Raw genomic sequence first — 16,349 nt, 5'->3', positions numbered from 1 at the left:
GTATTTACTGAAGACATTGCATGTGAGGCAGAGTGCTAGTATTGGAGAAAGAGTTGTGAGCAACTAACATCGACAAGGCAAACACTAGTTTGCCTTGGATTTTAGAGTTTAATAAAGAGCAGAGTATTAATGGCTTTTATTAGTTGAGCACATCAGAAAATTTGATGAGATAATTATCTTAGCATATTGTAGCTGAAGACATAGGTTTTATTTATTTATTTATTTATTTATTCTGGATAAATGCATTTACTTTTTTTTATTGAAGTATAGTTCATGTAAAATATTATGTAAGTTACAGGTGTGCAATATAGTGATTCAAAATTTTTAAAGGTTATACTCCATTTATTGTTATTATAAAATATTGGCCTTATCCCCTGTGTTGTACAATGTATCCTTGTAGCTTATTTCATACATAATGGTTTGTACCTCTTAATCCCCTACCTCTTATGGCTCCTTCCCCCTTCCCTCTCCACACTGGTAACCACTAGATTGCTCTCTATATCTGTGAGTCTGCTTTTTTTTGTAATTGTTGTTATATTCACTAGTTTGTTGTTTTTACATTCCACATGTGCTATCATACAGTATTTGTCTTTCTCCCATTTATTTCACTTAGCATAATGCCCTCCAAGTCCATCCATGTTGCTGCAGATAGCATTATTTCATTATTTTTTATGGCGGAGTAGTATATCATTGTATATATATACCACACCGTCTTTTTTTTTTTTAACATCTTTATTGGAGTATAATTGCTTTACAATGGTGTGTTAGTTTTTGCTTTATAACAAAGTGAATCAGCTATACATATACATATATCCCCATATCTCCTCCATCTTGAGTCTCCCTCCCACCCTCCCTATCGCACCCCTCTAGGCGGTGACAAAGCACTGAGCTGATCTCCCTATGCTATGCAGCTGCTTCCCACTAGCTATCTATTTTACATTTGGTACTACATATAAGTCCATGCCACCCTCTCACCTCATCCCAGCTTACCTTTCCCCCTCCCTGTGTCCTCAAGTCCATTCTCTATGTCTGCGTCTTTATTCCTGTCCTGCCCCTAGGTTCTTCAGAACCATTTTCTTTTTTTCTTTTTTTAGATTCCATATATATGTGTTAGCATACAGTATTTGTTTTTCTCTTTCTGACTTACTTCACTCTGTATGACAGACTCTAGGTCCACCCACTTCACTACAAATAACTCAATTTCATTTCTTTTAATGGCGGAGTAATATTCCATTGTATATATGTGCCACATCTTCTTTATCCATTCATCTGTCGATGGACACTTAGGTTGATTCCATGTCCTGGCTATTGTAAATAGAGCTGCAATCAACATTGTGGTACATGACTCTATTTGAATTATGGTTTTCTCAAGGTGTATGCCCAGTATTGGGATTGCTGGGTCCGATAGTAGTTCTATTTTAGTTTTGTAAGGAACCTCCATACTGTTCTCCATAGTGGCTGTACCAATTTACATTCCCACCAAGAGTGCAAGAGGGTTCCCTTTTCCCCACACCCTCTCCAGCATTTATTGTTTGTAGATTTTTTGTTGATGGCCATTCTAACTGGTGTGAAGTGATACCTCATTGTAGTTTTGATTTGCATTTCTCTAATGATTAGTGACATTGAGCATTATTTTATGTGTTTGTTGGCAATCTGTATATCTTTGGAGAAATGTCTATTTAGGTCTTCTGCCCATTTTTGGATTGGGTTGTTTGTTTTGTTGATATTGAGCTGCATGAGCTGCTTGTAAATTTTGGAGATTAATCCTTTGTCAGTTGCTTCACTTGCAAGTATTTTCTTCCATTCTGAGGGTTGTCTTTTCATCTTGTGTATGGTTTCCTTTGCTGTGAAAAGCTTTTAAGTTTCATTAGGTCCCATTTGTTTGTTTTTGTTTTTATTTCCATTTTTCTAGGAGTTGGGTCAAAAAGGATCTTGCTGGGATTTATGTCCTAGAGTGTTCTGCCTATGTTTTCCTCTAAGAGTTGTATCTTGTCTGGCCTTATATTTAGGTCTTTAATCCATTTTCAGTTTATTTTTGTGTATGGTATTAGGGAGTGTTCTAATGTCATTGTTTTACATGTAGCTGTCCAGTTTTCCCAGCACCACTTATTGAAGAGGCTGTCTTTTCTCCATTATATATTCTTGCCTCCTTTATTAAAAACAAGGTAACCATAGGTGCGTGGGTTTATCTCTGGGCTTTCTATCCTGTTCCATTGATGTATATTTCTGATTTTGTGCCACTACCATACTGTCTTGATTACGGTAGCTTTGTAGTATAGTCTGAAGTCTGGGAGCCTGATTCCTTCAGCTCCATTTTTCTTTCTCAAGATTACTTTGGCTATTCGGGGTCTTTTGTGTTTCTGTACAAATTGTGAAATTTTTCTTCTAGTTCTGTGAAAAATGCCCTTGGTAATTTGATAGGGATTGCATTGAATCTGTAGATTGCTTTGCATAATATAGTCATTTTCACAATGTTGATTCTTCCAATCCAAGAACATGGCATATCTCTCCATCTGTTTGTATCATCTTTCATTTCTTTCATCACTGTCTTATAGTTTTCTGCATACAGGTCTTTTGTCTCCTTAGGTAGGTTTATTCCTAGGTATTTTATTCTTTTTGTTGCAATGGTAAATGGGAGTGTTTCCTTGATTTCTCTTTCAGATTTGTCATCATTAATGTGTAAGAATGCAAGAGATTTCTTTGCATTAATTTTGTATCCTGCTACTTTACAAATTCATTGATTAGCTCTAGTAGTTTTCTGGTAGCATCTTTAGGATTCTCTATGTCTACTATCCTGTCATCTGCAAACAATGACAGTTTTACTTCCTCTTTTCCAATTTGGGTTCCTTTTATTTCTTTTTCTTCTCTGATTGCTGTGGCTAAAACTTCCAAAACTATGTTGAATAATAGCAGTGAGAGTGAGCAACCTTGTCTTGTTCCTAATCTTAGTGGAAATAGTTTCAGTTTTTCACCATTGAGAATGATGTTGGCTGTACCACACCTTCTTTGTTCACCCATCTATTGATGGACACTTAGGTTGCTTCCATGTCTTAGCAAATGTAAACCATGCTGCTGTGAACATTGGAGTGCATATAGGAGGGTTCTCTTTTTTCCACATCCTCGCCAACATTTGTTATTTATCTTTTTTTAAAATTAATTAATTAATTAATTAATTTTTGGCTGTGTTGGGTCTTTGTTGCTGCATGTGGGCTTTCTCTAGTTGCAGCGAGTGTGGACTACTCTTTGTTGCAATGCTCTGGCTTCTCATTGCAGTGGCTTCTCTAGTTGCAGAGCACAGACTAGGCACGTGGGCTTCAGTAGTTTTGGTACGTGTGCTCAATAGTTGTGGCTCGTGGGCTCTAGAGAGCAGGCTCAGCCGTTGTGGCACACAGGCTTAACTGCTCCGTTGCATGTGGGATCTTCCTGGACCAGGGATTGATCCTGTGTCCCCTGCATTGGCAGACAGATTCTTAACCACTACACCACCAGGGAAGTACATTTGTGTTCTTTCTGATGACATAAGTTTTAGATTCCATAGATTATGGTTTCACTCCTGCTCTATTGTTTACTGGATATGTGACCTAAAGCTGGTAATGCGACATCTTGGAACTTCTGTCTCAGCTACTTGTTACCACAAATAATGCTGTATAACAAACCACACCAAAGTAGATTAAAATAGAATTTATTAAACTCATGAGTCTATGGTTTGACAAGGTGGTTCTTCTGGTCTGGGCCAGGTTAGGCTGTTTTTGTTTTGGCTAGCTCATATGTCTGTGAGCTGGTGAGTCAGCTGGGAGGATGGATCAGTCTAGATGTGCTTCACCCAAGAAAGATCTTTGGCACATGTTTTCTCACCTTCTACCACGTAAGCCTGGACTTGTCCACATGGTGGTTGTGGAGGTCCAAAAAAGCTAGTAATCTAGGCTCCAAGTTGGTAGTGTCACTTTTGCCACATTCTGTTGGCAGAAGAAAGTCACAAGATCAGATCAGATTCATGGAGTAGGGATTCTATCTTTTGATGTGAGTTACTGGAAAATCACGTTGTAAGAATGTGGATACAGGGGGACATGAACAGTTGTTGGTTATAATTTTACTTCATCTACTATTACTTCAGTCTATAAAAGAGAGATGATAATAATAGTTGCTACTTTATAGGTGGATTCTGAAAATTATATAAAATAATGTGGAAAAAACCTGGGGTGTTATCTGGCACTTAAGAAATGTTGGAAGTTTGTTATGATTTTTACATCACTTATCCTCACAACCAAGCATAGAGAGATATTATATTCCTCATTCAGATTACTTGTCCCTGACCACAAAGTTAGTCAGTTATGGGGCCAGGATTCAAATCAGGATTCAGTTCAAAGCTGGTATCAGAGACTTCCCAACTATTCACCAAAGTTGTTTTTCTTTTTTGTTTGTTTGTTTTTCCTGGACTACATTTCCCAGCCCCTCTTGCTGCAAGTGTGACAGTGTGATTATTTTCTAGTCCATAAATGGTGAGCAGTATTGCTCAGGAGGGAAGGAGTCCAGATCTCTGATTCTCCACGTGGAAGAGAACTTCCTACAGATTAGGAACACTGATTTTCGATTTTAGTGAGCTAGGAATAAACTTTTCTTGTGAATAGGCAATGAAATGTTGGAGTTCTTACAGTAATAACAAACTAACTACTCTGGTTTAGTTGTAACAAACTAGCTGTAACAAACTAATAGTACTGTAACAAGCCAACTGTAACAAACTAATACTAGCCATAACAAACTAGCTAGTTATAGCTGGTTGTTACTAGCTATAACAAACTAACCAATACAGAGTTTAATTTCTCAAACACTACGTGGTACAATTTAAGAGAGTGAAAACTTTTCTTGGTAGTATTTTGCAGGTATTAGGCTCTCTATCATTCATTGAAGAAATGAAGTTTCCAAAACTAAACATAAGCTTTCCAGTCCCTTAATACCATGTACCACTCTTTATCTCCCTTCTGTCTGCGATTTCCTCCTTTTCCTTCCACTCAGAGAAACACGTTCCTTTTTCATTAAACCAAACTGACTGTCGGGTTTACGTGCATCTAACCTGGGCCAGAAGATCAAATTCTCTGATTAGAGTACCATTATTAGGGTTCATTTTATCTACACGAACAAAAGCAAAACGAAAAAAAAAATCAAATGATCTTTTCTATAGATTGAAAATATTTGTTTCAGGGCCTCTCTTTTCCAATTCTGAGGACACTATCAAGGATTCGGTGGGGTTCAAGGAAATTCTCACAGGGTTGTGAAAGTGGGTTTTAAGCACTCTAATGGAAAGAGAGGAGTTGAAAATTAAAAGTGAAGGAAACTAAAAGGGTTCAAAAAAGCTGGTGAAAACAGAAAAAATATATCAACCTTACTTGAAACGAGAGAGCATGAAATTTACCCTCCCTTTGGCCCAGAAAGAAGATTCCATACTAAGTGGCACCATTATAGAAGCTGTAGAGAAACAATTAGGGCTTTAAATTATGACAAGTATTTGAGACCTCTGGTATTGACATCACTCAAAGAATTTGCCCTATGCCTTAGAGGAACATGGAATCATAGAGAGGCAGACGATGTAAACATTGAGCCAAGGAATAAGAAGTCTACTTACACGCCTTAAAAGGAGAACAATTAGCAATACAGTGAAATAGAATCCAACTTAAAAAAAAAAAAGTCATTTCTATTAGAAATTAGAAAGAAGAGGGCATGTTTGTATAGCTGAATCACACTGACTCCATTTTGTCAGCTCCATCTTGGTCCCAAAGTCCTACTCTCTCTCCCTTCTACGTGACTGAACTTTAGTCTACTCACAAGGAATATGCCCAAGCCAGATAAGTTCCTTATTGACTTTTACGCTTGCCTTCATCTGATATGAAAACTGGAAGAATGCCTTTTTAAAATTTTTATTTTATTTTTATTGGAGTATAGTTGATTTACAATGTTGTGTTAGTTTCTGCTGTACAGCAAAGTGAATCAGTTATACATATACACATGTCCACTCTTTTTTAGATTCTTTTCTCATATAGGTCATTACAGAGTGCTGAGTAGAGTTCCCTGTGCTATACAGCAGGTTCTTATTAGTTATCTATTTTATATATAACAGTGTGTGTATGTCAATCCCAGTCTCCCAATTTATCCCTCCCCCCACTTCCCCTTTTCCCCTGGGCAACCATAAATTTGTTTTCTACATCTGTAACTCTTTCTGTTTTGAAGATAAGTTTATTTGTACCATTTAAAAAATTCCACATATAAGCAATATCATATGATATTTGTCTTTCTCTGTCTGACTTACTGAACACTGGAAGAATGTCTTATGCTGACACATGGTTAGTGTTCGTGAGACACTTGGGAGGGGGCGGGAGGAAAAAAACCCTGGTTTCCATTGGTGCGAAAGTCTTTCTCACTTGGTAGTCAGATTCTATTCTTAGGTTTGGCCCCTTTAAATCCCCCTATACCCCTTTTAAGGGGTGCAGAATGTAGCTGCAAATGCTTCTGGATTGCTGTCTGCTCAATCCTGCCCGTAAGTAAGTACCCACAATAAACTTCATAATTGCATTTTATGGAGTTGCCTGTTTCGTGTTTCAGTCTCATAGTTCCTTCAGTTTGGAGGATATTATTCAATATCCCTGACATCCAACATGTGTGGTAGCCACTAAAAGTGTAGATAGAAAAGTGGTGACTCACAAAAACCTATCATGAACCACAAATATGAGTTATATAAGTAAACATGACTTATAATTTAAAATTTTATAGTAGTCATGTTAAAAAAAGTTTAAAAAATTGATCAAATTAATTTAAATAATATATTTCATTTAGCCCAATATATCCCAGATATCATTTCAATGACTAATCAATATAAAAATATTAATGGAACATTTTACTTCATTTTTTCATACTGTCTTTGAACTTCTCTGTGTATTTTATACTTAGAGCACAACTCAATTTGACCTAGCCACATTTCAAGTGCTCAGTGGCCAAATGGCTACCACATTGGACAATACAGGGATAGACAGTAAAACAATGGATTAAATGGTGAGAGATGGAAATAGACATGTAGAAGGAGCCAAATCCTGAGATGTTTTATTTCTTTCTTTGCAACCCAGTTACTTAGATGAGGTGGTATTTAAGGACCTTCTAACCCTAAAATTCTATGAACCTCTATCCTATTTCAGTGTAGGACGGCCAAGAAGTGTCCCAAACTGAATGTTCTTACCTTAACATCTCAAAATTATTTTAGCACCGTTGTTGGCATAGTTGTTGTCTCCTCCCCTCCTCTTCCCCACTCCTTTCCCTCCTCCTTCACCTCCTCATTCTCCTCCTCTTCCCCCTCTTCCTCTTCCTCCTTCTTCTTAACTCCAAAGGTATTTATATCCACCTCTGACCCAGGAATGCCATAATGAATACACTTACTCTCACATGAATTTTTCTTTAAAGCTCATTTCTCTTGGTTCGTCCAGAAGGACTTCAGTTTGACGGTATCTATTGTAGATTTTTACATAGTAAATTTCACATGCTGATTATAGCACCTTATTTTTTCTTTGAGAACTATTATGCCTCCATTCTCAGTCCATGTTGTTTGGGTGTGGCTAGCCATGCTCCAAGTCAAGGGATAGGTATGTTTCAGGCTTAAGGCTGTGTCCTTGGCCACAGTGATTGGTTCAATGACAGGTGTGTGGCCTAAGTCATGTTACTAGGTACCAATAAGAGCTCATCTGGGGGAAATTTTGCTCGAGCTATTGGCATAAAAGTACTCTTTTCTTTTTACTGGTAAAATTATGGGTAGCATGGGATGTGTAAATGGAGCTAATGGCAGCCTTCTTGTCATCACGAGGAGAGAGCTTGAATGAGAATGGAGCAAGCATAGAGAAATGCAGTAGAGAGATGGGAAAACTAGAATTTTGGGAAAAAACAACAACAACAAAACTTTGTGCTCTGGATCCAGCTGTACCTGAAGTCAAAAAATCCACTCTTGGTCTTCCCATTTTAAAAATCTCTATTTTTTTTCATGTTAAAGCCTCTTTGAACTAGAGTTTCTGCTGCTTGCAATGAAAAGATTACTGGCTAACAACTATTATCAACCTTAGTTGATAACACTATCAGATTAACACTATTATCAACCTTAACATCATTTTATAGAATGGGCCCCAGAATTATGTTACAAGAAAACTTTATCAGATAGACAATTCTGACGTCTGTAAAAATATATTTCTTCCTGTGAACGACTATAATTATTCATTAATTAAGACATTTGTTCATTTTATTAAACAAATATTCCTTGCAAATATACTCTTTTTCAGACACTGTGTTCTGTTTTATATATTATACCAATTATTTACTTGACTTTCTCTCTCACTTCTTTGTGATCTTTCAGTGGGCAGAATACTCCCGCCCAATACCAAATAAAACTAAGATTTTGGAAATAGAAATAGAGGCAAAATCTTTCCGTTTGAAGTGTTTTGTTCTCTTAAAAATTATGTAAGTCTCATGTTCTTTGAGAAGCAACAACTAATTCTCTCAAACTCCTCTTTTTCTACTCCCTTTACACACCTTGTATTAATTATCTCCATAATTTTCTGATTATAATTTTGGAACATTTTAGAATTTATTGTCTCCCAAAATTATGATTAGAATAAATGGGCAGTTTAAGAATAAATATACGTCTAGACCTTTCCCTACTGCATCAGAATTAGTTGGGATTATTATTTAAAATGAAAATTCGTGAGCTCCTTTTGCTCAGAGATTCTAAACTGGAGTCTTTGGGTAGTGTCCTAGAATTTGCATTTTAACCAGCTCTCTTGGAGAATCACATGTACACAAATGTTTTGGAATTACGTGGTTACTTAGGAAAAATTCTATAAGCATTCCAGGATATAGTGAAGGCATGGATTGACTTTGAGACCTAGATCATCGGCATTTAAATATTCTTTATCTGCTCTAGTCTATACCTGATAGCAAATAGTTACTTTAATAATCATAAACATTTCACACAGATGAAAGACCTGCTAAATATTATTCACATATTAATGTATGAGCAGAACAGTATTAATTAATCATAGGTAGACTCTATAGATCATAATATCTGTTTATTAAATTTAATTATAGAGTCCAAACTGTGTCTAATGAGGGATTTGCTGACTGATATTAAACTTAAGCTGGAAAAATTGGTCTAGTATTACTTTTTACAAACAAAAAAAATTGCTTGCTCCTAAATTCTGTTCTTATATATTTCATCTGAACTCCTAAAACATCTTGGTCATGCCTTTTTTTATATTAATTTGAGTTTGGAGGTTTGCTGGGGTTTTTAAAAATTTTTATTTTATTTATTTTTTTATACAGCAGGTTCTTATTAGTCATCAGTTTCATACACATCAGTGTACACATGTCAATCCCAATCGCGCAATTCATCACACCCCCACCCCCAACCCCCTGCCACTTTCCCCCTTTGGTGTCCATACGTTTGTTCTCTACATATGTGTCCCAATTTCTGCCCTGCAAACCGGTTCGTCTCTACCATTTTTCTAGGTTCCACATATATGCGTTAATATACGATATTTGTTTTTCTCTTTCTGACTTACTTCACTCTGTATGACAGTCTCTTGATCCATCCACGTCTCAACAAATGACCCAGTTTCGTTCCTTTTTATGGCTGAGTAATATTCCATTGTATATATTTACCACAACTTCTTTATCCATTCATCTGTTGATGGGCATTTAGGTTGCTTCCATGGCCTGGCTATTGTAAATAGTGCTGCAATGAACTTTGGGGTGCACGTGTCTTTTTGAATTATGGTTTTCTCTGGGTATATGCCCAGTAGTGGGATTGCTGGAGCAAAAGGTAATTCTATTTTTAGTTTTTTAAGGAACCACCATACTGTCCTCCATAGTGGCTGTATCAATTTACCTTCCCACCAACAGTGCAAGAGGGCTCCCTTTTCTCCACACCCTCTCCAGCATTTGTTGTTTGTAGATTTTCTGATGATGCCCATTCTAACTGGTGTGAGGTGATACCTCATTGTAGTTTTGTTTTGCATTTTTCTAATCATTAGTGATGTTGAGCAGCTTTTCATGTGCTTCTTGCCCATCTGAATGTCTTCTTTGGAGAAATGTCTATTTAGGTCTTTGGCCCATTTTTTTTATTGGGTTGTTTGTTTTTTTAATGTTGAGCTGCATGGGCTATTTATATATTTTGGAGATTAATCCTTTGTCTGTAGATTCATTTGCAAATATTTTCTCCCATTCTGAGGGTAGTCTTTTTGTCTTGTTTATGGTTTCCTTTGTTGTGCAAAAGCTTTGAAGTTTCATTAGGTCCCATTTGTTTATTTTCGTTATTATTTCCATTACTCTAGGAGGAGGATCAAAAAATATCTTGCTGTGATTTATGTCAAAGAGTGTTCTTCCTCTAAGAGTTTTATAGTGTCCAGTCTTACATTTAGGTCTCTAATCCATTTTGAGTTTATCTTTGTGTATGGTGTTAGGAAGTGTTCTAATTTCATTCTTTTACATGTAGTTGTCCAGTTTTCCCAGCACGACTTATTGAAGAGACTGTCTTTTCTCCATTGTATATCCTTGTCTCCTTTGTCATAGATTAGTTGACCATAGGTGCATGGGTTTATCTCTGGGCTTTCTATCTTGTTCCATTTATCTATATTTCGGTTTTTGTGCCAGTACCATATTGTCTTGATTACTGTAGCTTGGTACTGTAGTCTGAAGTCAGGGAGTCTGATTCCTCCAGCTCCATTTTTTTCCCTCAAGACTGCTTTGGCTATTCGGGGTCTTTTGTATCTCCATGCAAATTTTAAGATATTTTGTTCTAGTTCCATAAAAAATGCCATTGGTAATTTGATAGGGATTGCATTGAATCTGTAGATTGCTTTGGGTAGTATAGTCATTTGCACAGTATTGATTCCTCCAATCCAAGAACATGGTTTATCTCTCCATCTGTTGGTATCATCTTTAATTTCTTTCATCAGTGTCCTATAGTTTTCTGCATACAGGTCTTTTGTCTTCCTAGGTAGTTTTATTCCTAGGTATTTTATTCTTTTTGTTGCAATGGTAAATGGGAGTGTTTCCTTAATTTCTCTTTCAGATTTTTCATCATTAGTGTATAGGAATGCAAGAGATTTCTGTACATTGATTTTGTATCCTGCAACTTTGCCAAATTCATTGATTAGCTCTTGTAGTTTTATGGGGCATCTTTAGGATTCTCTATGTATAGTATCATGTCATCTGTAAAGAGTGACAATTTTAATTTTTCTTTTCCAATTTGTATTCCTTTTATTTCTTTTTCTTCTCTGATTGCCATGGCTAGGACTTCCAAAACTATGTTGAATAATAGTGTGAGAGTGGACATCCTTGTCTTGTTCCTGATCTTAGAAGAAATACTTTCAGTTTTTCACCATTGAGAATGATGTTTGCTGTGGGTTTGTCATATATGGCCTTTATTATGTTGAGGTAAGTTCCCTCTATGCCCACCTTCTGGAGAGTTTTTACCATAAATGGGTGCTGAAATTTGTCAAAAGCTTTTTCTTCATCTGTTGAGATGATCATATGGTTTTTATTCTTCAATTTGTTAATATGGTGTATCACATTGATTGATTTGCATATATTGAAGAATCCTTGCATCCCTGGGGTAAATCCCACTTGATCATGGTGTATGATCCTTTTAATGTGTTGTTGGATTCTATGTGCTAGTATTTTCTTGAGGATTTTAGCATCTATATTCATCAGTGATATTGGTCTATAATTTTCTTTTTTTGTAGTGTCTTTGTCTGGTTTTGGTATCAGGGTGATGGTGGCCTTATAGAATGAGTTTGGGAGTGTTCCTTCCTCCGCAATTTTTTAGAATAGTTTGAGAAGGATGGGTGTTAGCTCTTCTCTAAATGATTGATAGAATTCACCTATGAAGCCATCTGGTCCTCGACTCTTTTTGTTGGACGATTTTTAATCATAGTTTCAATTTCCTTACTTGTGATTGGTCTGTTCATATTTTCTATTTCTTCCTGGTTCAGTCTTGGAAGGTTATACCTTTCTAGGAATTTGTCCATTTCTTCCAGGTTGTCCATTTTATTGGCATAGAGTTGCTTGTAGTAGTCTCAGGATGCTTTGTATTTCTGCGGTGTCCATTGTAACTTCTCCTTTTTCATTTCTAATTTTATTGATTTGAGTCCTCTCCCTCTTTTTCTTGATGAGTCTGGCTAATTGTTTATCAATTTTATCTTCTCAAAGAACTAGCATTCAGTTTTATTGATCTTTGCTATTGTTTTATTTGTTTCTATTTCATTTATTTCTGATCTGATCTTTATGATTTCTTTCCTTCTGCTAACTTCTGGGTTTTGTTTTTCTTCCTTCTCTAGTTCCTTTAGGTGTAAGGTTAGATTGTTTATTTGAGATTTTTCTTGTTTCTTGAGATAGGCTTTTATAGCTATAAACTTCCCTCTTAGAACTGCTTTTGCTGCATCCAGTAGGTTTTGGATCATCATGTTTTCATTGTCATTTGTCTCTAGGTATTTTTTGATTTCCTCTTTGATTTCTTCACTGATCTCTTGGTTATTTAGTAATGTATTGTTTAGCCTCCATGTGTTTGTGTTTTTTAGGTTCTTTCCCTGTAATTGATTTCTAATCTCATAGCGTTGTGGTCAGAAAAGATGCCTGATATGATTTCAATTTTCTTAAATTTACTGAGACTTGATTTCTGAACCCAGATGTGATCTATCCTGGAGAATGTTCCATGCACACTTGGGAAGAAAGTGTAATCTGCTGTTTTTGGATAGAATGTCCTATAATTATCAATTGTGTCATTTAAAGCTTCTGATTCCTTATGTATTTTCATTTTGGATGATCTGTCCATTGGTGTAAGTGAGGTGTTGAAGTCCCCCACTATTATTGTGTTAATGTTGATTTCCTCTTTTATAGCTGTTAGCAGTTGCCTTATGTATTGTGGTACTCCTGTTGAGTGTATATATATTTGTAATTGTTATATCTTCTTCTTGGATTGATCCCTTGATTGTTATGTAGTGTCCTTCCTTGTCTCTTGTAACATTCTTTATTTTAAAATCTATTTTATCTGATATGAGTATTGCTACTCCAGCTTTCTTTTGATTTCCATTTGCATGGAATATCTTTTTCCATCCCTTCACTTTCAGTCTGTTATGTGTCCCTAGGTCTGAAGTTGGTCTCTTGTAGACAACGTATATATGGGTTTCCTTTTTGTATCCATTCAACAAGCCTGTGTGTTTTGGTTGGAGCATTTAATCCATTCACGTTTAAGGTAATTATCAATATGTATGTTCCTATGACCATTTTCTTAATTGTTTTGGGTTTGCTTTTGTAAGTCCTTTTTTTCTCTTGTGTTTCCCACTAAGAGAAGTTCCTTTAGCATTTGTTGTAGAGCTTGTTTGGTGGTACTGAATTCTCTTAGCTTTTGCTTGTCTGTAAAGCTGTTGACTTATCCATTGAATCTGAATGAGATCTTTGCCAGGTAGAGTAATCTTGGTTGTATGTTCTTCCCTTTCATCCCTTTAAGTATATCATGCCACTCCCTTCTGGCTTGTAGAGTTTCTGCTGAGAAATCAGCTGTTTACCTTATGGGAGTTCCCTTTTGTGTTGTCATTTTTCCCTTTCTGGTTTCAGTAATTTTTCCTTGTCTTTAATTTTTGCCAGTTTGTTTATTATGTGTCTCAGTGTGTTTCTCTTTGGGTTTATCCTATATCAGACTCTCTGTGCTTCCTGGACTTGGGTGGCTATTTCCTTTCCCATGTTAGGGAAGTTTTCGACTATAATCTCTTCAAATATTTTCTCAGGTCGTTTCTCTCTCTCTTCTCCTTCTTGGACCCCTATAATGTGAAGGTTGTTGCGTTTAATGTTGTCCCATAGGTGTCCTAGGCTGTCTTCATTTCTTTTCATTCTTTTTTCTTTATTCTGTTCCGCAGCAGTGAATTCCATCATTCTGTCTTCCAGGTTACTTATCCGTTCTTCTGCCTCAGTTATTCTGCTATTGATTCCTTCTATTGTAATTTTCATTTCAGTTATTGTATCGTTCATCTCTGTTTGTTTGTTCTTTAATTCTTCTAGGTCTTTTTTAAACATTTCTTGCATCTTCTTGATCTTTGCCTCCATTCTTTTTCTGACGTCCTGGATCATCTTCACTATCATTATTCTGAATTCTTTTTCTGGAAGGTTGCCTATCTCCACTTCATTTAGTTGTTTTTCTGGGGTTTATCTTGTTCCTTCATCTGGTACATAGCCCTCTGCCTTTTCATCTTGTCTATCTTTCTGTGAATGTGGGTTTTTTTCTCCAGGCTGCAGGATTGCAGTTCTTCTTGCTTCTGCTCTGGAGGTTTTTTATATTTAATTTTTAGTGTAGTTGATTTACAATGTTGTGTTAATTTCAGGTGTACAGCAAAGTGAATCAGTGATACATATACCACTCTTGTTTAGATTCTTTTCCCATACAGGCCCTTACAGAGTATTGAGCAGAGTTTCCTGTGCTATACAGTAGGTCCTTATTAGTTTGTATTGAGTAGAGTTCCCTGTGCTATACAGTAGGTCCTTATTAGTTATCTATTTTATATGTAGTAATGTGTATGTGTCAATTGAGTTTGGGGTTTTGAAGTTCATTTAAAAATTTGTATTGCCTTGCAAAAAAAAAGTCAGTACAGTGGATCCATGTAGCAGGAACTGGATGTGATAATGAGATCTTGTATTGTAGACATAGCAGCCTGAAGTTGGGATTTGGAGAGAAGGACTGAAATAGAAACTCAGATCAAAGTAGATGCTTATGATACTTCATTTGTCAGTTTCATAAATCAAGTGGAAATCTTATTGTGCTTGCAAAATTTTCTGGGCCCTGGTAATGTTTTTGCATTGTTTATATTTGGATAAAAACACTCATGCTAAATAAAGCAACTTGGGAAGGGTTTCTTTCTCAAGAAGATTACTCCAAATGTTGGCCTCTTATTCTGGCCAGCTAGGTTACATTTATTGATGTCATTTATTCATCCATCCATCCAACCATGTTTATAAAGTGCCTGCAGTATGCCCTGCACTGTACTAAGCACTTGGGATGGAATGTTGAACAACAGGGACCTAGCTCTGCTCTCAGGTATCTTATCATTTGGTGATTCTACTGATCTGTCCATCTCATCCTATGTGGAGGGACCCAGAGCATAGTCTTTCTCAACTTTCAGAAGAATATTATTTTAGTTCCCATAAATTATAGACTTATTGGCTTACTAGATATTTCATCTAAAATGCCTGATGATATATACCGTGGTTCTGTGCATCTCAGTCCAATGTCCTGCAGGAGGCATACACAGGTTATTCCACTAATTATCACTACTTTCTTGCAGAGAATCTTGTCATGGATTGTACAAGTCAGTACAAGATTATTGTGCCCTTCACTAATTTATGACTCCAATCTGTACAATGTCCACCCCAATTTACTTCATTAGAAAGAATATAAATATTCACACTGATCCCCAGAATAACTTTAGGATCAGGAGGCCCATCTTGAGGGGCCAATGATGACATTAATCACTTGTGGGTTCTGTTAGCCAATGTGGGCAATTATGATCAGTACTACTTAGAAAAATAATTAGATCAGGCTTGCCCATCACTCCAGAGTATGGGTTCTGAAGGAGCAAGTGCTCACACAGAACTGTTCAGTGAATTGTAGAGTATGCCAAATGACTGTCATTCTGGCTGATGATGGTCTGATAAATCTCTCTTAGTTGTCTAGATTTCTAGGTGGTGATGTTTTCACTGACAGGAAGATCTAGTTTTAGGAATCTGTGCTTGGGAGACTCAAATCTATCTTTTCTAGTTTTGTCAGATAATTAATGGGAAGAGACAATTAGTGGTAATATTGAGGCTCTGAGAACACTGGAAAAAGTCGACTTTAAGGTAATGTTTTAGTAACAAAATTACACAAGACTCATCACATCTACATCCTACATTTTTACTTCTATATTCTCTGATCTTGGGGAGACAGATTGATTAAGCAGTTTATTATTGTCATTTTTTAGTATTCTTTTAGGTCTTGGAATCACATCCGGTACATGCAGGTACAGTACTTTAGATTGGATGCTTTTTTCTTTTGCCATTAACATCAGGGTGAGGTTGATGTAGGTTTTTCCCTTAGTGGAGCCAGAAACGTTTTCCCACTCTCTGTTACAAACTAAGGTAGCTTCCATGGACCTAGTCATGACTTGGCCTCTGGTAATGGTGGTAAAACTAACACAATTGACATAAACATGCTCATATAGTATTTCATACTGTACAAAATATTGTCGTACAAATTTTTTTAACATCTTTATTGGAGTATAATTGCTTTACAATGGTGT

At 36.3% G+C, this 16,349-nt stretch overlaps 1 protein-coding gene across 1 annotated transcript in view; it reads left to right on the top strand.

Annotated features, from left to right (window-relative positions):
• The window catches only part of PRELID2 (PRELI domain containing 2), a 598,497-nt gene that overhangs the window by 370,549 nt on the left and 211,599 nt on the right, over positions 1-16,349 (top strand). The window lies entirely within an intron of this gene.

This window comes from Balaenoptera ricei, chromosome 3 (assembly GCF_028023285.1).
Source record: "Balaenoptera ricei isolate mBalRic1 chromosome 3, mBalRic1.hap2, whole genome shotgun sequence".
NCBI classification, from domain to species: domain Eukaryota; kingdom Metazoa; phylum Chordata; class Mammalia; order Artiodactyla; family Balaenopteridae; genus Balaenoptera; species Balaenoptera ricei.
Note: the sequence above shows the minus strand (reverse complement) of the source record. Positions and strands in the feature narration are given on the sequence as shown.